Raw genomic sequence first — 17333 nt, forward strand, 5'->3', positions numbered from 1 at the left:
ATTAAACCCCTAGTAGCTAATAGTAGTAGTAGTAGTAATAGTAGTAGTAGTAGTAGTAGTAGTAGTAGTAGTAGTAGTAGTAGTAGTAGTAGTAATAGTAGTAGTAGTAGTAGTAGTAGTAGTAGTAGTAGTAGTAGTAGTAGTAGTAGTAGTAGTAGTAGTAGTAGTAGTAGTAGTAGTAGTAGTAGTAGTAGTAGTAGTAGTAGTAGTAGTAGTAGTAGTAATAGTAGTAGTAGTAGTAGTAGTAGTATGCTGAGCTCAGAAAAGGTCATAGGCTGAGTTGAATTAAGCATATCGCTACAAAAAAGCTTCCTGTACCGACATATGCCGAGTTGGGCGAGCCAGCTATCGGCCATGCTGACTTCAGACCATGCCGACTTAAAGAAATTCTGGGCCATGCTGAATTTGCTGAGCTTGGCTCCATATGTTTCACGAATGTAGGCAGATCAACATTGTTAATGATCGATGACACTTTGCGTACGAGGAACAAATTAAGGCGTAAAACTCAAATGTAGACAAGTAAATTCAGACTGAACCAAATTTTTCTTCATCAACGTTGTAGTGCGAGAATGGAATAAGATCCCTGAATAAAGGGCACAAATGCTTGAATAAGCGCACGGATAAGCAATGTCAGTAAGTTATTCCAGCAACAAACTGAAAAGTAAAGTGTGATAGTATATTGCAGTGAAGAAAAATTAAGCTACACAGCACAATTGAAAGGAAAAGTGTGAATAAACAGGAGAGACGCCCGAGAGGAGGAGGAAAGGTCAAAAGAAGAAGAGGAAGAAAGTTTGTTTACATATCCGCCTAAATGCGTTCCATTTACGGCGCGAAAACCCGGACATGGGTCTGGGTTTAAAGCCGAACCTGGTTCCGGGTTTTGTGTCAAATGGAAGAGGCTAAAAGGGCGGGGCGTGCTGGTTGAGAGGTGTGTTCCAGTGTTGGCTTAAATTATCATAGGAACCGTGAAGTCTTGAATAAACAGAAAAATATTGTTTCTCGCATTGTATTATTTTTTATATAAGGCCTAGAAAACTTAAATTGTTCTTATACCCAATTAATAATACAGCAACATGGAAAAATGTTGTAATAAAGCATTAAATGTGCGAAGATATTAGCGAAGAGCGGGCCTTCACCTCCTCTTCGTCAAGAGAGGAAATTAGTTCATTTTTTTCCCGCTCGCCGCTTCGCGCGCTGCATCAAAGACACTCCTCGTCACTGAGAGTGAGAATACCGTTTGGTCCACGAAGCCTTGTTTCCTCGCGTGAAGGGGGAAGAGATTCACTGAGAATACGGCCGTTAGTCCTTTGCTCTTTAATATTCTCATGGACAAAATTGCACAGTACCCCGGCCTTTCCTCAGGGCACACAAGTTTTTATATATGCTGAAGATATACTTCTTCAGTGTAATGCTCCACGGACGCTTACTTTAGCCCTCCACCAGCTTGAAGACTTGTGCACTTCTATGGGTCTAGTTGTTAATGAATCCAAAACTAAATTTCAATCAATTGCCAGATAGAGTAATATGTCGGGCATCAATGACGTCAAACTCGATCGTGTCCACTGTTACAAACACTTGGGTGTCTATCTTAGCTTTAATAAATTGAGTTAATCACGTTGCCATATTACTGCCATAATTCATACACAGAATCTGCCATAATTTATAGGCAAATTCCATAATTTTAACATTGCGACACAACAATTTGGTCCGGCTGGCGTCATGCCCAAAAGAAGAAGAGGAAGAGTAGGTTCACGGGCCGGCCTGCGTGGTGCCATAAACCTTACTTTTTCTCGTGTTTTCCTTCAAACTACAATGAAGAGAAGATCCACAGCCTGTGAGAAGAAGGTGGAGAGTACAGTGGCGGCCAGGGAAAGGAAGAAACACCGCAGAGAAGCCTTCATATGACGAAAGTGCCCTTCCACTACGCCACCACCACCACAACCACAACCACCACCACCAAATCACCACACTAAGGTATCTTAGTACGATGTAATTTACTTACTGATGTGACGTGCCATCTTCATTTCCTACATTGAAGAAGGAAAATGTTATTGAAAAAGATGTTTGAGATAGGTATGTTTGAAGTTAGTTTACTGGTAGGTTTTCAGGGTAGGCCTATGCATGGATAAGCTATAACTGAGTATTAGAAACAAATCAGTACTAGACAAGTGGAGGAAGAGGCCCACCACTTCTTAAAAGCAGCTCCACCTGTTGATGTGCCGAGGACCCCCATTGGGTTTACTCACCTGGTTTACTCACCTGGTTGGCTACCCCAGCTTACTGTCATGGTTCACATATCAGTGGTACATAGTAGGATAGCCCGCAATGGTAAAGATTCGTATTGGGTCCGTGCCAGTATCTCATAATCTACTTTATGAAACATCAGTATCTCTTCATATATCTTTTCTACAAACCTTCAACAGTCATGGAAACGCTTTGAAAATCCAATTCAAGGACTTTTTTTTACTCTTGAAAATAGGGGATAATGTTTACGGAAGCACGTTGCCTCCTCTGGCGGCGGCCGCGACAATGCTGCAGCCACCGCAGCCATAAAATAGCTCGCAGAGGGTTTAGGGTCGGGGAGCATATTTAAACTATTCTAACCGAACTTTACGACCTACTAACGGGGGGGCTGCGCCCCCCTCGACCCCCCCTTCTAACCAGGGGGGGGCACAGCCCACCCATGGACCCCCCACACATGTATATGTGACTTATTTCAGCACGGAGGTATTTCTCGCAACACCGGCTGCACCGTCGCCAGAGGAGGCGACGCGCTCTCGTAAACATTATCCCATATTTTCAAGAGTAAAAAAAAAGTCCTTGAATTGGATTTTCAAAACGTTTCCATGACTGTTGAAGGTTTGTAAAATAAATATATGAAGAGATACTGATGTTTCATAAGGTAGGTAATGAGATACTGGCACGGACCTAAAACGAATCTTAACCCCCGCAACTTCTGGCACGCCAGCCCATCAGTTCAATTAAGGACATTATGATTTGTACAAAAATAATGGGCGGAATTGTGTGCCATGTGCAGCTAGGTGTTAAGCAAGGTGTATAGATATGAGTTCGTTACAGAACAATGTTAATAATGGGATGAGTTTTGACAGAGGCAGGTAATTATTCCGTGTACGAGAACAGTGACTGTTCAAGGGAGAGGTGAAGGCCCCGTTTAAATGCCTGGATTGTGCCAGCGCTAACAACGCTGTCTGGGAGGGAGTTCCAGTGATCAATGCACCTAACACTGAAGAATCTGCGTCTACACTCAGTGGAGGTGTGTGGTTTGGCTAATTTGAATCTGTGGCCTCTGGTAGTAGTGACTGGAGAGATAGTAAATAGATCAGACGGAGAAATGGCACGCTGATCATGAAAGATCTTCCAACATTTAATGAGGTCTGCTCTCAAGAGTCTGCCTTGTACAGAGTATAGGTTAAGAGCCTTGAGACGATCAGCATAACTTAGTTCAGCCAGGCCATCTATGTGCTTGGTCCAGCGGCGCTGCACTGACTCCAGCAGCCGCAGGTCACCCAGGTATCCAGTGTTCCAAACTGTTGACCCAAACTCTAGTAAAGGTCTTATGTGTGACTTGAGGATGGCTAACATAAAGTCACTGGAGCGACAGAGAGTAGATATGAGTATGTTATTGGCTAATCCTGCAGCTTTATTAACTGTTGTTCTTATATGTGCATGAAACTTGAGGGTGTTGTCGACTAGAACTCCCAGGTTAGGTAATTGCTACCGGCAAAGGCCTATAACAAATGTGTTCACAAAATCCTTTAATATTAAGCTAGTTACCATTTTCTGGTTACAACATGGCCTATAGGCATAACAGAAGTGACCAAAGTAGGACTTATACTTCCCGAGTGATGACATAAATAGTGTTGTGTTTCTTGGATTCCCGGAAAATTATATTTTTGAAGTATAAAATCTCCCAGAATGCTTATTTATGGGGGATTTTGAAAATAAAAAAGTGGCATGTTTTTCAACTCTTTTCTCCAGATAGTTATCAAGCCAAAAATACTTTATTTTAATTTGATGTATTTTTTATAAATTTAAAAAAAATCTATAAAGTTTTTTTTAAATCATTAAAAATATGAAAATAAAAAAAATCAACTTTTCTTTAATAACTATTTTGAGAAAAGATGACATTTTCAAATCATATATAACATTCAGATTTATTTAAAAAAATAGAAACTGGCAGCTTATAAAGCACAAGTATAAAATCAGCTCTTAGAACCCTACCGTGAAGGACGTTAGGAAAGGCCTTCAGTGGACTAGGAGGAGGAGGAAGAGAAAACACTCTAAAAATAATCACTCGGCAAGTAATTAACATCATCCCACAAGGTTTGAATCTCCCGCCATTTCTGTAGAAGTGGAAATCTTACTTTAAAATTAAAAATACACTAATTCGTGTTACTTAACCACCCTAACTAATAAAATAAACATAAATAACACTATAATAAACCAATAAATCCTCATAAATTCAATAAGAAAGCCAAAAAAAGAATTATGGCAGTGGAAATCTTACTATTAAATCAATACTACCCTAATTCACGTAACTTAACCACCGTAACTAATAAAATAAACATTAATAACACTATAATAAACCAATAAATCCCATAAATTTAATATTAAAGCAAAAAAAACTGATTCCTCCCGGATTTAACAGTCTTGGCCGTGATGGCGGGAGTGTGGTTCAGAAGGCGGGTAAAGTCTAATATTTCCGCCAATTACAGCCATATTAACCCCCGGGGGAGGACTGTTTAACCACCGGGGAAGGGAGGAAAGCCCCAGGGTGAAGAGTGAGTATGAATAAAGGGAGAAATAAGTAAAATAAGGGCGTGAGGAGGAGAAAACTGAGGGTTGCTGTGTGCTGTCCTTCCCCAACCATAAAAATACCCAAGAAGTTTATATTTTTTTCTTTTTCTCCTCTCTGCCTCGTCTGTGTCCCTCCCAGGCTGAGGCGCAGACAGGTGAAGGGTAAAGGCACAGACAGCATAATAAAGACACCCATTGAGACGCTCCTGAAGGGAGAAAATAAAGAATATGTGACAGGCTGAAACATTATCCATAGCCATTTTTCTTTTTTTCTGCCCCGCCTTCTGTGTCCCTCCCAGGCTGAGGCGCAGACAGCAGTAAAGATTCATCTTAGTACCATGCCAGTATCTCATTATCTACTTAATGAAACATCACTATCTCTTCATATATCTTTTCTACGAATCTTAACCCAGACAGCTGATGCAGAGAATAGCAGCTCACTACATAGGTCGGTATTATAAGACACTTTGGTTTCTCACATCAGCTATTTCTAAAGGTTCACGGCACAGAGGAGGAGTCAGACTACCATCAGGGTCATAAAACTACTCCTGGAAATGCCCACAACTCCCTGGAAAGCCTTGTCAAATAGGTGTTCTTGGGCGGCAAAATGTCTAATATAAATAGGACTCATAGAGTCTTGCTTGAACGATGGAAAGGAAAAAATATTACTAGCATCAGTGTTCTTGTGACACATCTTGGATCCCCCCAGGCGCCACAGGAGTGAAGGGGCCCCGTGGCAGGCACCTCAGGTTCAGGTTCAGGTAGATTGCGGAAGTCTTGCCTTTGAATCGGCACTTCCTGATGTGGTCTTGTGGTCTGGGTCATATATCTGATTTAGTTTCTCTATATTGATTTTATCTTTTTCTCTCGTATTTCCCAGAATTTATAAATCGTTCTTTTACTTTGTTCACTCACTTGCTCATCAAAAAGGAGTCTTCCTATTATATTTTCCTTGTCTGTGGCCGTGATGGCGGCTCACAGGAAGAGTCCAGCAGGGCGAGCTCTCATGGTGCTGATCGTGTGTTGAAGGGGCAGTGGTCGCCTCTTGCAAATTTAATACTTACATTATGGAATATTTTTTGTCCCTGGAGGGGGGGCTTCGTGGTGCAGTGGTTAGCACACACGGCTCGCAACCGAGAGAGCCCTGGTTCGATTCCCGGGCGGAGTGGAAAAATTTGGGCGGCTTTTCCAATACCCTACGCCCCTGTCCACCCAGCAGTGTACCAGGTATTAATCGGGGGCTGTGTCCCGTCTCCTGGGGTCTGTTCCCTTCTCCTATAATTCCGGACACGTCTCCTGGGGTCTGTTCCCTTCTCCTATAATTCCTTCCCTTTCTGTCTCTCTCCGGAATATGACCACAGATGTTGCGCTGACCGAACGAAACTTCCCAGACTTTCTCATGGTGCTGATGGTGTGTTGAAGGGGCAGTGGTCGCCTCTTACAAACTTAATACTTTCATTATGGAATAGTTGCATTGTTTTTGTTAGCACTTAAACACATTACTTTGTTTCTCATAGCGCGATACTGCTTTCTTAATCGCTGCAGCCTTGTCTGTACTGTCCTTGAAAGTCTTCTCGTGTCTTGTTTCAAAGTGTCTTTTAACACTAGATGTGCGGCACACGACATTCTCGCAGCAGAGAGCACACACAGCACGATCATTCTGCTGAATAAATCCAAAGTCATTTGTCCATGATGACTGAAATGATCGGACATCAAGCTTGACTTTTTCCGCAGTAGCCATGGCGACAGTAACTAGAAAGAGTGTCACTCACGGCGGCTAAATAGTTACTGAAGCAGAAATAGCAACGTTGCCGCTGCGTGACTGATGCGTCAGCAGCGGCAACGTGTCTCATACTCGTTTACATCTCGTTGTACTAACGTATTCCTCATCACGGGTACGAAACATTTTCGTTTTAATTCAATGTATCATAGGAAAGAATGATTTAAAATCGTTCGAAAACTTAAACTGTGATAAAAGTAAGGATGTACTCTCTCTCTCTCTCTCTTATTATTCTGTTTTTTAGCTTTTTCGTTGCTTCTTCGAATCACGTGGCGTGCCATAGGCAAGCACTCTGCGTGCCAAGTCTGGCACGCGTGCCAAAGGTTGCCGACCCCTGGCGTAGGGTATCGGAAAAGCCGCCCAAATTTTTCCACTCCACCCGGGAATCGAACCTGGGCTCTCTCGGTTGTGAACAGTGTGCTAACCACTGCACCACGAAGCCCCCCAAGAATAGGGAAACTGAGGTTGCTAAATTCCAGTGTGAAGCCTGCACCTCCAGCATAATAACTGGTTGAGGGAGTCTCCCTAACAACCGTAACACAGTGATTCGTGTTTTATGTCATTTGTCATTGATATTTGTTCATAAAATTACTTTTAACTCATATGAAATAACATCTATAATGATTTTTGGTAATATTTTGGTGGGACGTGGGACGCATTAATGGGATTCACAGTAATTTCAATGTAGGGGAAGTGCCTTTTGGTTTACGAGTGTTTAGTCATGCTGGCAAAAATTACCCAACAAATTAAACTCGTAAACTGACTGTATCTTTAAATTTCCGCCGCTTGTAACGGACTAAGTTCCCACTCAATTAGCCCATTATATCCAGGGTCTACTCTACCTTGGTAGTGTAGTGCATAACAGCGGTGGGTCTCAGCAGGCCTGGCAGACCATGGGGTTGTGGACTCGCTCAGTACGAATATATTACATTGTCAATATCTAGATAGGCAGGCAATGTGTGTGTGTGTGTGTGTGTGTGTGTGTGTGTGTGTGTGTGTGTGTGTTTTGTTTTTCTGTGTAATATTATAAGTACTCTCTCTCTCTCTCTCTCTCTCTCTCTCTCTCTCTCTCTCTCTCTCTCTCTCTGACACAGATAAAGCATGCTCTCTCTCTCTGTCTCTCTCTTCCATAGCTTCAGCATTCTCTCTCTCTCTCTCTCTCTCTCTCTCTCTCTCTCTCTCTCTCTCTCTCTCTCTCTCTCTCTCTCTCTCTCTTCTCTCCTACTTCTAATTTCTTCTCCATTTTCCTCCTTCCATTTGGTTCTTTCCCTTCCTTCCTTCTCCTCTTCTTTCTCTTCCTCCAATCATCACATTTTCTCTTCCTTCTTCCTCTTCCTTGCCTCCTTCCTCCTTCCATTTGGTTCTCTCCCTTCCTTCCTTCTCCTCTTCTTTCTCTTCCTCTGATCATCACATTTTCTCTTCCTTCTTCCTCTTTCTCTCATATTTGTCTTTTTTAGCATAGTTTCTCCTCCTCCTCCTTCTGTTATTGCATCTTCTTCCTCTTCTTCATTTATAACTTGTCACAAACAGCCTCGTAAGGACCAGCAGGTCTGCTGTTCGTTCTTCCTTTGTGTTCCTCCTCCTCCTCTTTTCAATCATCCTTACATGGGTTGACAGGTTCGACAAAAGGAGGCGCCTCAGAAGACCCCAAGGGAGAGGAAAATCCAGAATCCAACGGTAGCAGTAACATCACTTCTGTCCGGGAACAGAAGGCCTCCACCATGTTTAGACACCCATGCCATCACTGCTGCTGGTGATGCTGTCGGCCCCTCCACACAGCTGACCTTACCTTTGACAACTAACCAGGGTCAGTATATTCAGACACTTCCACCTCTCACACCAGCTACAGTAATCCCTCGTCTATCACGAGGGTTAGGTTCCAGAACCCCCTGCGATAGGCGAAAATCCATGAAGTAGCGACCTTATATTTATATTATTATTCGTATACAGTCAGCGCCCAAAGTGATGGCGTGTCATGTTTTTTGCTTCACAACGCATGAAAAATAGATAAGAAAAATGTTTATACAGTGCTTATCTAACTTGTAATACTTTGTTGGGTTGCCTTTCCTCTTGAGGCAACTCTGAAGACGTTTTGGAACCAACAAAGCCAGGTTTTGGAGGAAGGAAGGTTCCAGGTTTCCCCAGATCTCCTGGATGTGGGTGATCAGCTTATCCACTGTGGAGGTGTCACGGCCTCGTAGTCGGCGCTTAATCAAGCTCCAGATGCTCTCGATTGGGTTGAAATCGGGACTATTACCTGGCCAGTCTTTAATGTATTCAATGTCGACCCACTCAAACCAATTTGTGATCAATTTGGCGGTGTGAGCCGGAGCACTGTCCTGCATGAATATTTCACTTTTGCATTTTGTGAAACAGTCCTCCAGATTGTCAGCAAGAAGCTCAAGATAATGCTCTTTGATGACTGTGAGGTTTTTTGGCAGCACTACTAAAGTCCCAGTGCCATGATACCCAAATGCTCCCCATACCATCACACTGCATGGGTTTTACAGCTCCCTCAGTGTACTTAGGGAGATAAGGATCTGAGCCAGGACGTAACCTCACTTTCCCTCCTCTGTTGCCAGTCACTGTAAAAGTTGCCTCATCCGACCACAGAACTGTTTTCCACTTCTCTGAATCCCAGGCTAAATATTTACGGGAAAACAAGTCTTTTCTTTTTTTGTACTGGTGTTAAAATGGGCTTCCTCCGTGGTGCACGATACTGGAATTTAAGGTCGTGATGAAGGCGTTTCTGAATAGTTCGCACTGAGACGTCCTGAAGGAGCCTTGGGTTCTTTTCCTTCAGTTCTTTTGCACTGATGCGAGGCTCATTGTCCACCTGACGCTTCAGCACCTTCAGGGTCCTCGTAAAAGTGACACGAGGCCTCCCTGTCCTTTTCTTCTTAGGTGGCGGTGAGACAGCATCTCCCGCGTCCCTACATTTTTTTGTCCAACGCTGCACACTACGAAGTGCCACACCCGTGATGGCAGCTATTTCTTTATTTCCTTTTCCCCCTAGGCTCAGTGAACGTATAGAAGAAATTTGTTCTTTTCTCAGCTCTTTCCTAGGTCCCATTGTCAAGCACAAGACAGGAAAGCAATGCACACTTTGCAACAAAAAACACGAGGTGCGGCATAGACACTCAGACACATGCAGTCCGTATAAGGTAACGCCTCACACTGAGACAGCAACACGTGGTGAGGGCCTCAAGGTCACTTGCCTGAACCCATCATCTCCGCTCCAACAAAATCGGCGGATTTGATCCTTGTTTTTAGAGGGTGGTTTGTTCCGCGCCCAAAGTGATGACGCTGGGTGGTTTGCGCCATCGCTTTGGGCGCTGACTGTATATTTTAACCGTGTAGCAGTGACGGGCCAAATTTGTGGCTTTCCCGTGTAGCAGCGACGGGCCAAATTTGTGCCATGATATAAACGCCCCAAAATAGATGATGTATAATCTGATCACAAATGCTTTGATATGTATTATGAAATGGTTTGTGTGAGTGGTGATTTTTTCTCATTTTTCTCGCTTAGAGGGACCATTAAGAGACATGATCTCCGCTGCTACCACCACCGGGTTAAAGCTTTATAAACACTCCACCATCACGAGACATGGCTTCCTCGTGCATGTGCAGTCCTGAATCCTTTCGCATGGGACTCACCTGCTTGCAAGCGTAGCTCCTATGCACAGCGATCAGACATCAATGCGAAATCAACAATGCGAGATGCTAAACACATGCTATATGCGGGAGACAGAGGAGACTGATGCTACGGTCGCTGAGCCAATCAGCGCCCAGGATGCAGAACACAGTGCTGTGGTTGGTCGCCTCCCATCCATCAGCCAATAGTGTGCCATGTACAGTCTTACGTGGGCAAACTAGCTCAAGCGGAAGCGGCCGTAGCTGCGTTTTCCATACGTGCGAGTCTTTGTCTACTCATCTGCTGTATGCTACGTATTTTATTTCGATTTAATATGAGGGGCTGCGCGTCCAAACCAGGCTAAGCGCCAAAACCAAAGTTTGCCGCAAATCGCGGTCAAAGTTCGGAGGCTATCTTACTCTCGTCACTCCGGTATTAATGATGTTATGATGGTCATTTTTGGTCAGAATATACATTCACATGTCTATTTTTACTGTGCAATGGTATATTGCTTTTACTATGCAAAATGATACCTATACCATGCAAGTCTTTAAGTTTTTTTGTGTTTATAATGAATGTTATAAAATTTTGAGAGCGTTTTGCAACAAACTTTAATGACACGCATCACTTACGAACCCAATAGTACTATTATTTGCACTTTGAAGTATTGAGGTATATAATACAGTGGCAAAGAGATGAAATAGTGGATCAAAAAATGGCAGAGAAAAAATTCAATTTACCTTGAGTATGAACAAGAAATAATTGAATAAAAAAACACTAAATATGTAATGTGTATATTATAATGTACATGTGAATGTATGACTGTACGTGTGGCGACACTCGGTCGGTGTCGCACAACAGTATAAAATAAAGACGAGAGAAGACAGCGGGTAGCGGGCGGGCAAGTGGTGCTCGTTGTCTTCTCTCGTCTTCTCCCTCGCCCCACCCTTCCGGACGAACTACAAGCAAATAAAAAGAGCGAGCACCACTTGCCCGCCCGCTACCCGTTGTCTTCTCTCGTCTTCTCCCTCGTCTTCGTGTTGTTCGCTCTTTTTATTCGCTTGTAGTTCATCCGGAAGTGTGGTGCTTCCTGTTGATGACGGCTTATGAAAAGTCATCATTTGCTGATCCTAGTGTCAGTTCATTACAGCTTCCCATGGCCAAAAGCACGACGTGTTGTTAAACACCCTGTTGTGCGACACCGACCGGGTGTCGCCACACGTACAGTCGTACATTCACATGTACATTATAATATACACATTACAAATAGTACCTCTCTTTAAGAGAGTTTAACCATATTTCTTATGTCAAACTAGAAGAAGGGTTATAATAGTGATACATAGTATAAAATCAAAATTGCTAAATTTGGCGCTTGCCTGGTTTAGATGCGCAGCCCCTCATATGTTCTAACTAATATTTTTCTTTTTTTTTTCTATTTTCAGTTTTTAGGATAGAAAATGCTTATTTTACTGCAAAAATAATTAAAATAATAAATATATAAAAAATACCTATATACCGCAAAATCCTGCGATATAACAAAATATCCGCGATACAAAATTAGATATATACAATTTAAAATTCTCCAATACAAAATTAGATAAATGCAATTTAAAAATCCGCAATACAAAATTAGATATATACAATTTAAAAATCCATGTTACAAAATTAGATATATACGATTTAAAAATCCATGTTACAAAATTAGATATATACAATTTAAAAATCCGCGATACAGTGAGACCACAAAAAGTGAACCGCAATATGGCAAAGGACAACTCCAAATGCCATAAAGGTGACCACTCAGGTTCTCGTGTATTTTCTTGGTTCGGGTAGGCTAGGTACAAAAGAAGGGTCAAACTATCCATGGAAATGCCCAACAGTCCCATGGAAATATAGTTAAATATCTGTCTCTTTGGTTCAGGGTACAGAAGAAGGGTCAAATTACCACCAGGGCCAATAAACTACCCCTGGAAATGCCCAAAGCTCCCATGAAAGCCTTCACTACAGCCGCACCAAAACAGTGCCCCGTTCTGTATCCGAGATCGCTGCGTGTGCCAAATTTCAAATGTCGCTATTGACTATAACAAGTTTTCAGCCATAAACTCAACACAATCATGTATTATATATGAAAACATGCAGAATTAAATGGTGCACATAAAGAAACATAAATTTATTGATAATTTTGAGATGTAAGCTTAAATATAGAGATAAAATAACTCGTATATTGGCAAAAGCGAGCCAGGATGCAGTATGCGCATCGTTGGATATGGTACGGGGCACGCAAGGACGCAGTATACTCGTCCTAGTGTTGAAGGGGTTAACAAGGCTTTCACAGGTGTTTTATGCATTTCCAGGGATAGTTTATGGCCCTGGTGGTAATTTGACCCTTCTTCTGTACCCTGAACCAAAGAGACACACATTTAACAAGGTTTTCACAGGAGTTTTGGGCATTTCCAGGGGTAGTTTAATGGCCCTGGTGGTAATTTGATCCTTCTTCTATACACTGAACCCAAGAGACATATTTAACAAGGCTTTCATAGGAGTTTGGGCATTTCCAGGGGTAGTTTAAATATGTTTGCTAGGGTGCCGGAATGTTTTTATTGAATACAGACCCAGAACAGCAAACTCTCTATGTAAAGAGGTAGGTGAGGGGAACATGAAGTTGCTGTGTTCAAAAGATGGGTGTTGCTTAGGTAGGAATATAACCCACACTGGCAGGCAAGAGATATATAATTTATCAGACATATATGAATTTTGAGTCAAGATCTATAGTAACTTTTGTTTTTGTTATTTTAGGTTAGCTTCATATGGTACCTTCCAACACATGATAGCCAGCACCTTCTGGTATAAATCAACAAAGAATGACCTCACTTTGTATAGAAAGTCTCTTTAGTAAGGAAGCATATGTGAATTTTCCGAGTCAAGACTTGTAGGGCCGCTTTCACATTCATTTTGTTTGTTTTGATCGTTACCAATGGCGGTGATCGCCGCTATAGTATCTCCACATAAAACTGGCCGATGGGGTAGTGGCAGCTGTGGGGTTGACCTAGCCCCGCACCTTGCCACACACTCTCAATCCCTCTCGCTTCCTCTGCAGCCGCCACTACCCCATAGGTTAATTTCACGAGGAAAACTATAGCGTCGATCGCCACCATTGGTAAACGATCAAACAAAACAACTGTGAAAGTGGCCCTAAATCAACAAAGAATGACCTCACTTTGTTGTATAGAAAGTCTCATTAGTAAGGAAGCATATGTGAATTTTCCGAGTCAAGACCTGTAGTAACTGTTTTAGAAGTTGTACATCTTCCATCTGCCAGTGTAGGTTTTGTTTTTATTTACATCAGGATTAAGTTTAAGTCAGCGTGGTTGTGGTGGTGTCTTAATTGTTTCTTCTCTCCTCCATCACGCGGTGAATGTGGGCCCAGCACTCTACCACTGAGCCACCACATACCTATTTTCATTTCTCGTCTTTTTCATCTACTTACCTTCCTCCTCCTCTGTTCATATCTAAGGTCACTGTGCAGTCTCATTCTCTCCCTCCTGCTCCAAGGTAACATTGACCGCTAATTTTGACCTCCTTTAACCCCTAAAGGTCGGCTGACGTGGTATACCGTCAATATATATTTGTTGCCCAATTGAGCAACATTGAGCTCAGCTCACAGGCAGCACAGAGACTTCTAGTGGGTCTCATTTGAAAGAGGAAGACTTAAAGGTAACTAACAATGTGTTGTTAAGTCAGTACAGTATATAGGTTAAGAGTGAGCACGGTGTGAAATAGTGACAATCAGCAATTTCCACTCACCCAGCCGTACTCTAGCGTAGCGGGTGGGTGGAGGGAAAAAGTCGTACAAGCTCAAACCTGCCGAACTTTAGGGGTTAATCTAGCAAATCAGGTCTCTTAGATATACAGAGGAGGGGACTTAAGGCTTCTGGACCGACTTGATGTATGGCGACTATGGTAAAGTAAAGGGTCTGTCATGCTTTTTGTCTTTACTGTTGTTACCTTATTTCTGTTTTTCTAATCACATCCGTCTCTGCTTCCTCTTTTCACAGCTATAGACTTGACTCGTATCTCTAAAGTAGAGTTGAAATTATACACATTTTGTTATTATGTTTTTATTAATAAAATATACATACATACTAAGTCCAAATATAACTGCTTAAATCAAAGGGGTAAGATGCATCCCTCTGTGAATGACCGCAGGGAACTCCTTTGCTGCCTCGCTGGTGCCTTGGGCCTTGGGGGTAGCGTGTTTTGACCAGGGTGACGAGGCTGTCTGACGAGTGCTGTATATATGTGTGACTGGGGGGCTTGTGACTGTGTGAGATATAAACATACTGTGTGGTGACATCCTGTGTGCTCCTGTGTGCTGTGAATGAGAGAGAGAGAGAGAGAGAGAGAGAGAGAGAGAGTAGAGCTGACAACCTTACACACACACACACTCACACTCAAATAGACAAGTAAAGCACAAGGCATTATTAATTAAGGAAGTTACCTAAGGAAAGAATTATATTATATTGTCATAGTATGGGACAGAGATATTATTATAGTACGAGAGAGACAGAGAGAGAGATTTGTGACCGACTCTCTCTCTCTCTCTCTAATATAGATAGATAGATATAATGTACTACAACACAAAGCCCACTACTATATAGTTAACCTCTTGACTGCAGATTTCCTACAAGACAACATCCCCAAGCTTCAGGAATGGATCAAAAAGTGGCTGCTACAATTCAATGAAGAAAAAAGGTAAAGTCCTGCACCTTGGGAGGGGATATCCAGCACACCAGTACCACATGGGAAACACTCCACCATCCACCACAGAGGCAGAGAAAGACCTGGGACTATATGTTACCAGGCTACCAGTGAAAGCTAAATCCGTGCCAATTGCAGTGGACGGGACACATGCTACCTACAACCCCCCCTTCCGCAACATAAGAGCCAGGTAATATCTACACCTTGGAACCTTATGTTAAGTCTTGTACTGGGAAAATGTTAATAAAGAGTTAAATAATCTATGTGTTTGTTTATGTGTGTGTGTGTGTGTGTGTGTGTGTGAGGGATGTCAGACCTTAAGTTATTAGGGAAAAAGGTAGAATAGGTAAAGACTAGCTAGAGCAAGAGAAAGAACTAAGAGAATGGAGCTAAAAAAAGTGAATGGTATGCAGGATTAAGAGGAGGAGGAGGAGTTGGAAAAGAGAAAATAAAAAGGGAAGAAGGAGATGTTTTAGAAGGAAGAAAAAGGTGGAATTGAAAGAGGTAAGGAAGAAAGGAGGAATCAATAAAGGTAAGGAGATAGAGCTGCTGACAAAGGTAAGGGAAGGAAGGAGGAACAGATAAAGGTAATAAGGAATAGAGTAAGATTAGCCAGAGGAAAAGAGGAAAAAATGAGCTGAGGAAATGGTGACGAGGGAGGCGTTAACCCCTTGACTGGATTTCCTACAAGAAGACCTCACCAAGCTACAGGAATTTAACAAAAAGTGTCTGCTACAATTATTCAATGAAGAAAAATGTAAAGTCCTACACCTTGGGAGGGGATATCCAGCATACCAATACCACATGGGAAACACTCCACTATCCACCACAGAGGCAGAGAAAGACCTGCGACTATATATTACCAGGCTACCAGTGAAGGGATATCCAGCACACCAATACCACATGGGAAACACTCCACTATCCACCACAGAGGCAGAGAAAGACCTGGGAGTGTATGTTACCAGGCTACCAGTGAAGGGATATCCAGCACACCAATACCACATGGGAAACACTCCACTATCCACCACAGAGCCATAGAAAGACCTGGGACTATATGTTACCGGGCTACCAGTGAAGGGATATCCAGCACACCAATACCACATGGGAAACACTCCACTATCCGCCACAGAGCCAGAGAAAGACCTGGGAGTGTATGTTACCAGGCTACCAGTGAAAGGCAAATCCATGCCAATCACAGTGGACAGGTTAATGCAGATTGCTACCACTATAACCAGCATGCCCAGGCCAGAGAATAAGAGAGAGAGGGTAAGAATAAGAGATCCTTGCAAACTTGATCACAGAGATAGAGAGAGGAGTGGGTCATGCAAATTTATAGGGAAAGACATAATTAGAATGAGACATACAGAGAGAGAGAGAGAGAGAGAGAGAGAGAGAGGCATGAAATTCAAACTGATGCAGGAGGAGGAGGATGAAGAAATAATTCAAAGGAATGCAGGAGGAGAAGAAAAAGGATGAGGATGAGGAGAGAGATAAACAGAAAAGCAGGCAAGAGGAGGAGAAAGATGAATGGAAAGGAAGGTAGGCAGAATGAAGAGGAGGAGGAGGAAGTTAAGAGTCCACATAACATACTGAGGGAGAAGGTGTGGTACAGAGGAAGGACATCAGACTACTTACTAACATGCCAAACCAAATCTTATATGCAGGTCTTACAGTATACATATAGCGAGATTCATGCAGGCAAATCAACATACTACAGGAAGAGGAGGAGGAGGGAGGAAGGAAGAGGAGGAGGGGAAAGAGATTAAAGTGATTAACCCAGTAGCAGCGACGGGCCAAATTTGTGGCTTTACCGTGTAGCAGTGACGGGCCAAATTTGTGGCTTTACCGTGTAGCAGTGACGGGCCAAATTTGTGCCATGATATAAACCCCCAAAAATAGATGATACATAATCTGATCACAAATGCTTTGACATGTATTATGATATGGTTTGTGTGAGTGATGATTTTTTTCTCATTTTTCTCGCTTGGATGGACCTTAAGAAACATGATCCCCGCTGCTACGACCACCGGGTTAAAAAGAAAAGAAGGAAGAAAAAGTGAAAAGCATACAATTTACAAGCACAAGCAAGCACTTATCTATGGCCATATTATAAGCTCTCTTGCAAAATAAATATTGCTGAAAATGACCTCAAGGGAATGGGCAAGGAAGGGAGTTTGAAGGTACCCTAAACTTAACAAAATCTAATAAAAACAAGACAGTTACTACAGGTCTTGACTCAGAAAATTCATATATGCTTCCTTACTAATAAGACTTTCTATACAATTAAATGAGGTCATTCTTTGTTGATTTATATTGTAAAGTGCTGGCCATCATGCGTTTGAA

General features: G+C 42.4%; 2 protein-coding genes and 1 long non-coding RNA gene across 50 annotated transcripts in view; 2 read left to right on the forward strand and 1 right to left on the reverse strand.

The window, feature by feature from the left end:
• Positions 1-17333, reverse strand: part of LOC126983255 (protein maelstrom-like) — a 105176-nt gene that overhangs the window by 66613 nt on the left and 21230 nt on the right. The window lies entirely within an intron of this gene.
• Positions 1-17333, forward strand: part of LOC126983171 (uncharacterized) — a 137227-nt gene that overhangs the window by 65866 nt on the left and 54028 nt on the right. The window lies entirely within an intron of this gene.
• Positions 1711-15265, forward strand: LOC126983307 (uncharacterized). The gene is made up of 3 exons (XR_007735778.1): positions 1711-1974; positions 8216-8405; positions 14909-15265. It is a non-coding gene; the product is annotated as an uncharacterized LOC126983307 (long non-coding RNA).

This window comes from Eriocheir sinensis, chromosome 5, assembly GCF_024679095.1.
Source record: "Eriocheir sinensis breed Jianghai 21 chromosome 5, ASM2467909v1, whole genome shotgun sequence".
Taxonomy (NCBI): Eukaryota; Metazoa; Arthropoda; class Malacostraca; order Decapoda; family Varunidae; genus Eriocheir; species Eriocheir sinensis.